We start from the raw sequence: 9,829 nt of genomic DNA on the forward strand, positions 1-9,829 counted from the left end.
ACCGATGACCCCAGCAGTTTGGTCCCTTAGGAATTGACACATTTGAACACGCATTTTTCAGAATGTGACCTACCAGCCGATCCCTTCTTCTAGTCAGGTTGAGTCGAAAATTTCTTTTCCCCCCATCCTATTCAGTAGTTACTCATTAGTTATGTGATCAACCCATCTAATCTTCAGCATTCTTGTTTAACATGACATTTCAATAGCCTCTGTTCTTTTCTTATCTAAACTGTTTATCGTCCAGGTTTCACTTCCATGTATAGCAACGTTCCATACAAATGTGTTCAGAAAAGGATTCTTAACACTTGAATCTGTATTCAGTAATAACGAATTTCTTTTCTTCAGAAACGCTTTCCTTGCCATTGCCAGTCTACATTTTATATCCTATCTACTTCGGCCATAATCAGTTATTTTGCTTCCCAAATACAAAAACTCATCTACTACTTTAAGTGTCTCGTTACGTAATCTAATTTTCTGAGTCTCACCTGATTTGATTCGACTACATTCCATTATCCGTGGTTTGCTTTTGTTGATGTTCATCTTATATCCTTATTTCAAGACAATGTCAATTTCTTTCAGCTGTTGTTCCAATTCCTTTGCTGTCTCTGGCACAATCACAATATCGTCAGTAAACCTCATCGTTTTCATTTCTTCTCCCTGAACTTTAGTTCCTACTCCAAATTTTTCTTTAGCTTCCTTCATTGCGTCGTCAATGTACAGATTGAATAACATCCATTGATAGGCTACAACCCTGTCGCACTCCCTTCTCAATCACTGCTTCTCTTTCGTAGACATCGATTCCTACGGCTGCCGTCTTGTTTCTGTACATGTTGCTATCGCAGATGGCTTTTGGTGAATGACCTGTAATTAGAAGATGGTCGCCAAAAGCCGAATTTTGGGGGCTAGTGCTATTTTTTCTTAGCAAGTGTTCTTTATATCTGGTGGTGAAGGCACGTCCGGTTTGTCCTATATAGTAAGAGGAGCAATTATCGCAGACAATTTTGTAGACACCAGAATTTTCTAAAGCGGAACGAACAGAATGTAAATTATGAACGAAGTTTTTTTTCCCAGATTGTTATTAGTAGAAAAAGCAACGTTGGAATCGTATTTATATCGAAGAATGCGTTGGCTCTGACAAGAGATAGGACTCACGAAAGGAATAGAGAAATATTTTTTTGAGTTAGACGCGATAACAGAAGTGCCTAGCGTAGTAATTCTTTTAGCAGTTTTCGTTTTTGGGGCGTCATCTACTATGTTAGGTTTATACTCGTTGTTAACTGCTATTGTTTTTAGTAAATTGATTTCGTCGTTGAACTTTTCTTTAGGAAGTTGGATGGAAATGGCTCGGTGAATATCAGAATGAAATAAGGCTTTTATATGCGATTGCGGATGAGTAGAAGATGCAGGAACGATTTGGTCGGTATATGTTACTTTACGAAAATTACTGAAAGAAATTTTATTTGTTTCTGTGGTAAGCGTCAAGTCAAGGAAGTTTAATTGACGGGCCTCATTTTCAAATTCGATGGTGAAAGAAATTTTCTCATGAAGATCATTGAATAGGTTAAAGATACGATGAACACCGTCAGCGGGTCCTTCGTAGATGATTAGAATATCGTCAACGTATCTGGAACAAGAAAGAATGCCTAGTGACGCAGCTGGAAAACAATTAAAAAATTTTTCTTCTAGTGAGTTGAAAATATCAGCGAGGATACCAAGTAACGGATTTCCCATAGCGAGACCGTCGGATTGCTGGTACAAATGTCCATTAAATTCGAAATAGTTGTACTTGACTACGACTGAGATGAGATTCATGAAGTCTGTGATTTGTTAATCTGAAATATCTTTTTTGAACCGACGTATTTTTTTCTACAATTATAAGCGTTTCCTGCACGGGGACGTTAGTATAAAGACTTTTGATATCGAGAGAAACTAACTTGGTGTCTGAAATGCATTCTAAATCTTTCAATTTTTGGACTAAGGTGTGACTATTTGGGACGGAAAAATTGTTCACAAAAACGATTGATTTTCTCAGAGTTTCATGTAGAAATTTGGCCAGATCATGGTATGCACTATTCATACTATTAGATATCGGGCGTATCGAATGATTAGGTTTGTGGATGTTAAATTGAGACCGAAGTTTTGGGGGCTGAGGGTTCATGTTAATGATCATTTTCTTCTGAAACGGTTTGAGTAGGAAATTTGCGCTGTTGATGATTGTCCTGATCCCTTTTTGTAAAACTGGATTCGGATCCTCGTGCAGTTCCGAAATATTATTTTCGTTAAAGAAATCTAAGGTTTTGGAAATATATTCAGAGTTATAAGCAATAACTAAAGAGCACCCTTTGTCTGACTTGGTAATTAGGGCTTCTGCTTCTTTAAGTTTATTATTAATGGAAATGACCAATTTTCTATCATTATGCGTAACGTTATGAATAGGGAATGTGTTTTTCATGAAAATGTTAGCTACGTCATAAGCAATACAAGTTCGACAAGCATTATTTTTTTCCTATCGAGGCCAACTTTAAGATCAACAAGCACTTTTTCAATTACATTTCTGTCTGACAAGTTGGGCGAGACATTATACTTCAGCCTTTTTTCCAGCAGGACCGTTTCATTCTGTGTAAAAATAATGTTAGTTTAGTTCTGAATTCTTTTGTAAAAAGTATGAATGCTTTTTTTTAAACGTACTCTGAGGACACTTTTCACTAGGAAACAGACAGAAAAGCTTGTTGAGTTTCTTTTCATGCTTCTGTATTATGCCTAGTTTACAGATTTCTAAATGTTCATCAATTATCGTCCAGAGATCGTCAATATCAAAATTGTAATTAGTATGAAAAATATTTGTCAGTTGCAGGTAGCGACTAATCCCCTTATTTCACATTCTTTATTAAAATTAATAGCCATACTTGTATTTAGTATTTTCTTTTTTAAAACTGCGGCTGCTAGATGGCGCGCTCGTTGCACTGCCATGTTCACCTGGTCGCATTTGTTAACGCGGGCACCTCAGTCCGCTTGCAACCTGTAACCGCGTATCTAACGAGCAGCCCTTAGTGGCTCGTCATTACAATTTATCTTAAATATCTTTGTGACTAATGCCCTTTTGGCATATGTATTATTTTATAAATGACATATAAGTACTGCCAGTCTTTCACGACGATTCTGTACTCATACGCTGTATCATACATTTTTAGTCATAATTCTGTGACCATGTTCTAGATCATTCTTTGATTTAAATTCTGAAGAAGACACTCCTAGTAGTGTTGAAACCCGGTTAATTCGTTAAAAATAGTGACCGAGGGCTGTTTCCTTTCAATTTGAGCAGTTTTGACAGTTTGTGTGTGTGGCCGAGCGGTTCTAGGCGCTACAGTCTGGAACCGCGCGACCGCTACGTCGCACGTTCGAATCCTGCCTCGGGCATGGATGTGTGTGATGTCCTTAGGTTAGTTAGGTTTAAGTGATTCTAAGTTCTAGGGGACTGATGACCGCAGAAGTTAAGTCCCATAGTGCTCAGAGCCATTTGAACCATTTGAACCATGAACAAGTGTCATCGTCCGAACGATTCAACGAAACAATATCGAGGCGAAGGTCCTCTCGTGTACCCTTGGTGACTGCACGACACAGAGATTCACGCCTAGCCTGGGCCCATCAACACCAACATTCGACTGTTGATGACTGGAAACATGTTGCGTGGTCGGACGGGTGTCGTTTCAAATTGTATCGAGCGGATGGACGTGTACAGGTATGGACTCTGCATGTCAGCAGGGGACTGTTGAAGCTGGTAGAGCGATATGATGGAGTGCATTTACAGTGATATGTGACCGCTGATACGTATAGATTCGACTTTGACAGGTGACACGTACGTAAGCATCCTATCCGATCACCTGCATCCAATCATGACCCTCATGCGTTCCTACGGATTTTGGCAAATGCAGCAGGACAATGCGACACCCCACACGTCCAGAATTGCTACAGAGTGGCCCCAGGAACACTCTTCTGAGTTTAAACGCCTTCGCTGCCCACCAACCCCCCCCCCCCCCCCCCCCCAGACATGAACATTATCGAGCATATCTGGGATCACTTGCAACGTGCTGTTCAGAAGAGATGTCCACCCCTTGGAGCTGTTACGGATGTATGGGCAGCCCTGGAGGATTCGTGGCGTGAATTCCCTCCAGCACTACTTCAGACATTAGTTGAGTCCATACCACGTCGTGTTGCGGCACTTGTGCGTGTTACACAACACGATATTGGGCAGGTGTACCAGTTTCTTTTCGCCTTCACTGTAAATGATCTCTAGGGAAAGGACTATCGAAAACTCTCGACTGCAAACGTGAATGATCGATAGAATCCGACATAGTTTTCGTGTAAGCAACCTGTGTAATGTCCTGGACCGTGGACGTGGCACAGTAGTATGACGTCTGCGCCGCTGTGGCAATGACGACGGCGAGCGTAACATAGTGACCGCCGGGCTGTGGGCTAGAGGTGCTCCTGCCCCGTTGTTCGCCCATTAATGTGGACGGGCGTGGACGCTGCTGCCGTGAGTGGCGGTCAGGTTGTGGAGGGGTGGAGGGGGGGGGACTGACAGATGAGGCGGCAGACCGCGAGCCTCTGTCAGTGTCGCGGGGCGGCGGGCGCCGCATCTGTCCGCGCTGCGCCGTGGGCGTCGCGACGCCGCTGACGCGCCGGACCACACCGGGGACCCGGCGGGCAGCCGGCGACAGCCCACGCCCCTGCCCCACTCCCTCTGGGCGCACAGCCTGTAGGGCGGCCGTTCCCAGCCCTGGACGTCAGGTCTGCTGCCGGCTGCAAATAAAAAGGACACGTCACTACGGCTTTTTTTTTTAATATCACTAGGACTTAATATTAAAAAATCACGCTAAGGATAATGATCATGAGAATCATGATGACCTTCATGATCATCGTCTTAAATAGTATGTTGATGACTGTCATTATGGGCACCATGATGATTGTGATGATAATATTGGTGCTGCGCGGGATTAACCTAGCGGTCTAGGGCGATGCAGTCATGAACTGTGCGGCTGGTCCCGGTGGAGGTTCGAGTCCTCCCTCGGGCATGGGTGTGTGTGTTTGTCCTTACGATAATTTAGGTTAAGTAGTGTGTAAGCTTAGGGACTGACGACCTTAGCAGTTAAGTCCCATAAGATTTCACACACATTTGGACATTTGATGATATTGGTGATCATGATAACGACGGTCTTGATCACAATTATGATAATAATGATCGTGATGACGACGAGGACGACAATGATGTGTTCATAGTGTTAAAGTTGATGATGATGACGACGATATGTGCCTACACAGGTGAAGCTGTGGTTAAAAATCTCCTCCTAATTGGCTGGTTGTAATGCAACCAAACTTAGTGCACGATTTATTTATTATATGGAAGGAATTACTTTGGGGATAAGAACCACCAATATTCTATGGGGATGGCAGTGATGGACGGAGGATGGTGGGACAGAGGGTGTGCAGAGAAGGACGAGACAGACACGCACAGGATGGAGGAGGAGATATTGAGTGGGGAGAAGCTGAACAGTGAGAGTAGGAGTGTATGAGATAGATGGAGATGTGGTAAGCAGGACAGAGAGAGGGGGGAGAAAGAGGTGGACACTGAGTGATTGAGAGAGAGAGGAAGGATCGTTGGAGGGAGGATGGATGGAAGGAAGGTTGACAGATGGAGAGAGGATGGAACGAAGATGGAGAAGTGAATGGAGAATGGATGGTGGATGGAGGGAGGAAGATTGGATGGATGGATGGATGGATGGATGGATGGATTGATGGATGGATGAAGGGAGGGAAATTGGATGGAGGGAGGGATGCAGGATGGGATGCTGGATGGATGGATGAAGGGAGGGAAATTGGATGGAGGGAGGGAGGATGGATACAGGATGCATGGAGAGATGGAGGGAGGATGGCTGGATGGAGGATGGCTCAAGGGGGGATGTACGGAGGATGGATGGAAACAGGGAGGTTGGATAGATGGATGGATGGCGAGAGAGAGAGAGAGAGAGGGAGTGAGGGTGGATGGAGAGAGGAAGGTTGGGTGGATGAATGGATGGAGAGAGGGAGGGACAATGGAGGGAGGGAGGTTGAGGAAGGAAGCAGAGATGGGGTAATAGAAGATTAGAATAAAGACGTACGCAGGCAATGCCAGGCACTCAATTAATCATACAGTAAAGGGTATTTCTGTTATTGTATCCGCAAATTTGCTATGTTGAGGTTTAATTGCCACTTCCTGCCTAAGTTCTCGATCCCTTGCAGGTCTTCCTGCATTGGTACTATAATTTTCCAGCGTTGCGACTTCCCTGTATACGAGAGCATCACCGTCTGCGAAAAGCGTGATCGAAATTCCGGCGTTGTCCACCATGTCATTTCTAGTATGTTCTGAAAAGTAAAGGTCGTGTAACACTGCCTTGGGTCAGGCCTGAAGTTACTTTTACAGGGTGACAGTTATTGAACTACATGAAAAAAAGGTAAATTCGTTACAATCTACGGCGAGCACACACTTTATTCAACATGTAAACGTCACTACACATATTCGGATTTAGGTTATGACATGTTCGATATGCCTACCACCATTGGCGACGGTGTGGTACAGACAAATAGCGAAATTCTGCATGACTCGCTGAAGTGTCGGAACACCGATGCTGTCGGTGACCTCCTGAATGGCAGTTTTCAGCTCAGCAATGGTTTTGGTGTTTCTGCTGTACACCTCCGTAATATAGCCCCACAAAAGGAGTCGCATGTCTTGAGATCCGGAGAATGTGGGAGCCAATCGAGGCCCATGCCATTGACCTCCGGGTACCACAGAGGCAGAATGCTCTCCCCAAAGTCCTCCTCCAGGACATCAACCACTCTCTTGCTTCGACGGGGTCGACCTCCGTTGTGCGTGAACCACATCTTGTCGAAATCAGGGTCACTTTGGATAATGGCGATGAAATCGTCTTCCAAAACCTTCACGTACCGTTCGGTAGTCACCGTCCCATTAAGGAATATCGCACCTATTATTCCATGACTGGGCACTGCACACCACACAGTCAGTTGTTGAGCGTGAAGAGACATCTCGATCGCGAAATGCGGATTGTCGGTCCCCCAAATGTGCCAATTTTGCTTATTGACGAACCTATCCAAATGAAAGTGGACTTCGTCGCTAAACCAAACCATACTAATTCCCATCACGCCCCGCGGCCAACCGCGCAGTTTGAACGTCCGGAGCGTTCAGACGTTATGACGATTTTATGTCATATTGTTCAATAATTGTCAGCCTGTACGTTTGAATACTTGCGTCCGTTCAGAATGACATGCTGCGAGCGTGGTCACATGGGAAGAGTTACTATAGTCTGTCGGTAAACTGAAGAGCGAGCGAGCGAGTCCCCACTCTGCCTACCCGGCTACGTCACAGGGCGCTTCTACAGGCCGTTTCACAAACGTAGTACCGGCCCTGCCGCGGCGCGCGGTTTGAATCTGTGGCGACGCCATGTACAGATACGTCTCGGCTGTGTTTATTTTTAGACAAATACGTTAAGACAATAAGGAATACAAAAAACGATAGCTTCTTCCGAAACACAACATTATAGAGTAAATTATATTAACATAAGAACGGAAGTCAGGATTCTACTACAAACATAGAACCAAATGGCTGTTCATGTGAATGTATGTTCCTCTATTGCTATTCGTAAAACGAACCCCAAACAATGCAATCAGTCTGTAGAATTTAAGGCTTCTTCTTATTTTGTGGACTGCACTGAAACTTAACAATTCTTGCAACACGAAGCGTGTTTAAAAAGTAAGCAGAAATTTATAATTTTGTGTGTTGTATTAGTCCGATTTGCACTACTGTCTTTGTAAACATTCCTCAGAAGTATGTGTACAGTGTATGTACGTGTATTTACTCTGTTGTCAGCTGTCAGAAAGGTTACATGTGTTTTGGTAGCATCAACGATTATTTGTTTTGTATAAAAATAAGTTGGAGAATCTGTATTAAATTTTGTTATAAGAATGGAATAAAGTATTTGAAATTTTTAGAAATGGCAAATATTGCTTTTGGTCAGCCTGTTATGGAAAACCAAGGGCAGACAAGTGGTATAAACATTTCAAAGCAGGCCTCAAAGGACAGCGGTTTTACAAGCATGAATGAGACTAAAAATGCACAGATAAGAGACCTATAAATTGTCCCGAAGAAACAGCTCCTAAAGTGTTTCGGGAATTGGAAAAAGCACTGGTATAGTATTTTGAAGAAGATAACATTGCTGTAGATTAACAAATAAAGTTCTTACCAAAAGATAAATATATGAACACACCTCGAATGTCAAGCTTTTTGCTTTGAATATATATACGAAGGCAGTAACTTGTTCTCGAAAGAACGGTTACTGTTGATGACCGTGCAGCTTTTCCCTGGAATAAATGATGACTAACTGACAACCTCAGCTGCCGACAGGTGTTGTTGATATACCTCGATATACCTCGATATCAACAGCACCTGTCGGCAACTGAGGTTGTCAGTTAGTCATTATTTTTGCTTTGAAGTCCAGAATCGGTGTACATGTTTCGAAGGAAATTTCAGCAGTGTTCAGAATAGCTATTGCGCACGTTTTTTAAGCAATATGTCTTAGAGTCAAGTGAATAGTGACCGAGTTACAGATTTAGTGTTCAATAAGCATAAAAGGTTTTACGTGATTTTGAAACTGTCTATAACGATGGGTTTCCTCCCAAAATTATTAGTTTTCCTTCGTGGCAATTGCAGTAAACCATGCGGCTTATTTTTCCGTTCCTTGCTCATGCGCCCTATTAGGTGAAGCTGACGTCTGCATAGACTGCAGCCCTTTGTTTGGGACTGGTAATATTAGCCAACTGTTCTTTTTGGGCCTCCTCTTTAATACACGCTGTAATAACATTAGAGAAGATCGAACGGTCGTTACTCCCCATATAAACTCTTCTTCTTCGTATTCTGCACATTTTATTGCAACGCTAGACGATTATCCATCACTTCCGGGCATCGAAGTACATCAGTAAGTATACAAAGTTAACTGACACTGGCACAGTTACTGTCTTCATATATATAGCTAAAGGGCTACCCAGCCATTGACCTTCGTCTATGCGAATGCGCACAGGTTGCCCAAACTCTTACGGGAATCGCCAAAGCGTGCGCAAGTAATGAGTGGGTGGGCAAATGTCTATAAAGTACATTGCGTATGTAGAATTGTCGACTGTTGGGTTGGTTCAAATGGATCTGAGCACTATGGGACTTAACATCTGAGGTGATCAGTCCCCTAGAACTTAGAACTACTTAAACCTAACCTAACCTAAGGACATCACACACATCCATGCCCGAGGCAGGATTCGAACCTGCGACCGTAGCAGTCGCGCGGTTCCGGACTGAGCGCCTAGAACCGCTAGACCACCGCGGCCGGCTGACAGTTGGGAATGTGAGTCTCACGGGAGGCGTGCAAGGTATAAGTCCTTGCAGTCGCGCTATTCACCTGTGTCCTCGGTGGCTCAGATGGATAGAGCGTCTGCCATGTAAGCAGGAGATCCCGGGTTCGAGTCCCGGTCGGGGCACACATTTTCAGCTGTCCACATCAAGGTATATCAACAACACCTGTCAGCAGCTGAGGCTTTCAGTTAGTCATCATTTACTGGCAACTAAGATCCCACGAACAGAAACGATTTATATCACTGTACGCCGATCTACACGTCTAGACAGGTAACGGGCGACTGATTTTGGGTGCCCCGAAGGCAGGTGGCAGCGTTCTTCTGGGAAAGGCCACTTCCCCCACCTAAAGCACGGCTCGCTCTTGGGTTGGACTATAGAAGG

At 43.9% G+C, this 9,829-nt stretch overlaps 1 non-coding gene across 1 annotated transcript; it reads left to right on the forward strand.

Annotated features, from left to right (window-relative positions):
• The first annotated feature begins 9,499 nt into the window (after positions 1-9,499).
• Trnat-ugu lies at positions 9,500-9,573 on the forward strand. Its single transcript has one exon. It is a non-coding gene; the product is annotated as a tRNA-Thr (tRNA).
• The last annotated feature ends 256 nt before the right edge of the window (positions 9,574-9,829 follow it).

The sequence above is a fragment of the Schistocerca piceifrons genome, chromosome 10 (genome assembly GCF_021461385.2).
Source record: "Schistocerca piceifrons isolate TAMUIC-IGC-003096 chromosome 10, iqSchPice1.1, whole genome shotgun sequence".
Lineage (NCBI taxonomy): Eukaryota > Metazoa > Arthropoda > Insecta > Orthoptera > Acrididae > Schistocerca > Schistocerca piceifrons.